We start from the raw sequence: 2186 nt of genomic DNA on the forward strand, positions 1-2186 counted from the left end.
ACACCGGCGAACACTGCATGATTCGCCCCTCCCCAGGTTTCAAGTTAGTGGAACTGAAACACCCTTCCTACATGCTTCGCCTCTCCCCAGTTTTTTCCTGAAATAACCGAGCGAAAAGGCAGTGATTTTTCTAATTTTGACACAGATGGGTTCTTTTTTTTAGCGTGCGCTGTAACGCTATCGCATTAAACATATAGACGCTCTATTTGCGGCGCTAGCTTACTTTGCCAGGACGCAAGCTGCGCCCATGAAACAGAAAAAACGCCAGGCCTGCGCGGAAAGCGAAGCACAGTCACAGCGAAAGCTGGAGGAGCGGCATTTCTAGAGCCCGCTATAAACTCTTTTGGGGCTACTAATAGAAGTATACACTAGCAAGGTACCCATTACGCCATTATTCGTAATTCTGCGAAGAAGCGCGGTATCAGCTGCACATCTGTAAGGCATTATGTGCACTGTTGATGCGACAGCTGATGATGAAGAATTATGGCTGAGACCTTAGTAATGGGTTGTGAGCTTTAAACGACCCACTAGTTACGTATTCGCATTGTGTGACGCCTGGCCGTTATTTCACTCTCCCACCACGCTGTATAACATACGTGACCGTGGGAAAGAGAGAGAGGGGTGAAAGAACGTGATTGAAACACTGGATCATGGTGGCCTTACGGGCTTCCTTGGCAACCAATAGAAGTGCACTTGCGAGGAACCCACTACGCTATAAATCATCATAATCCTTCGGAGAACCGTGGTGCCAGCTAAACACTTGCAGGCTTTATGTACACTTTGTTGATGCTGTGCCTGATGACGATGAAGAATTATAGCAGAGCCCTTTGTAATGGGTTGGAAGCATTCAACAAGCTACTCGTTGCGCAATTCGCATTGTGTGACGCCTGCTTACAGAATTCGCGTTGTGTGACACTTGGTTGTATTTTGCTCTTCTACCACGCTATATTATATCTGTGAATGTCGCTCCTTCCCAACACGATGCCTGTATAGGATCTTTTGCAAAGCCGTTTCACGCACCAGCATGGCACTGAGATAGAATGCTAAGCTCACACGAAGAGGGTCCAGGTTCGAACCCCGTTCCATCCTGGACGTTTTTTCATATTTCGTTTCTTTTTTCTTATTCTTATTTCGCGCGATAGGGTTACGGACACCGGTGGCGGCGGCAGTGGTGGCGGACAACTACGGCGCCAAAAACGGCCGTTGTTGTCTTCTCATAACAGCTTTCGCTGTGAAACGGACTATACAGTCGGTAGCGCTCTAACGTACCGGATGGTCCCGGAGGCGGCGGTGGTTGCTTTTATTATTTCTTGGTTTATGCTACAACATAGCATTGATCATCTCCTCGCAACTTTCTCGCTCGGCCTGCCCGCACAATCACTCCGTTCGTTCTCCGCGTCATCACATAACGTAACGTAGACTATCATAGTTTCACGTGACCGTCTGCATGGCCTGCATCGCCCGGATATCGTGTCACCTATGTCCGGGCACCCTCGGCCCGCCTTTCGGACATTTCGGATGCTCAGTTGTGTATTACCGGCAAGAACAAGGTCGTGGTATACTTTGGGTATCGCTTCGTTAAAATTTAAATTTCGAAGGACTGAGAAATCCCTTTCTCGATTTCACGAAGTTCCCGATTTAACGAAATAATTCGAGCGTCCTGGTCACTCGTTAGAGTTCGAACTGTATATACTTTCAACTGCGTAACCAGCGCCATCTGAGATCTCGTTGCTTCTTGCGATGACAACGAAGCGGCAATGTTTACATGAACGCCAATTCCTACCGTCTGCGCAGTGCTCCCTTCAAAGAGACCATTACCGCACAAAGGAATATCGCACAGTGAATTTTCATAGAAAACTTCACTGGTTTTATTTATTTGCAGCGGATTTCTGTAATTCCTAACTAACATTATTCTTTCTCAATCGCATTACAATTTCTCACACATCGATTCGGGTCATCAAATATTCGACTCCGCACGATTGAGAGTCAATCCCATTTAATACTTTCCTTCAATTTATCCGGATTACGATAAAACTAGTTCATTTATCGGAGACTACTGCAGCGGAAACGCGGTAATTAGATACACCAATTACTCATTGTACCTTCATGCACATGAATCAATGAAGAATGGCGAGTCGTGACAAAAACAGAGCAACATCCGGATAACGCACTAAATGAATCTGATC

Source organism: Rhipicephalus sanguineus, chromosome 4 (genome assembly GCF_013339695.2).
Source record: "Rhipicephalus sanguineus isolate Rsan-2018 chromosome 4, BIME_Rsan_1.4, whole genome shotgun sequence".
Classification (NCBI taxonomy): Eukaryota; Metazoa; Arthropoda; class Arachnida; order Ixodida; family Ixodidae; genus Rhipicephalus; species Rhipicephalus sanguineus.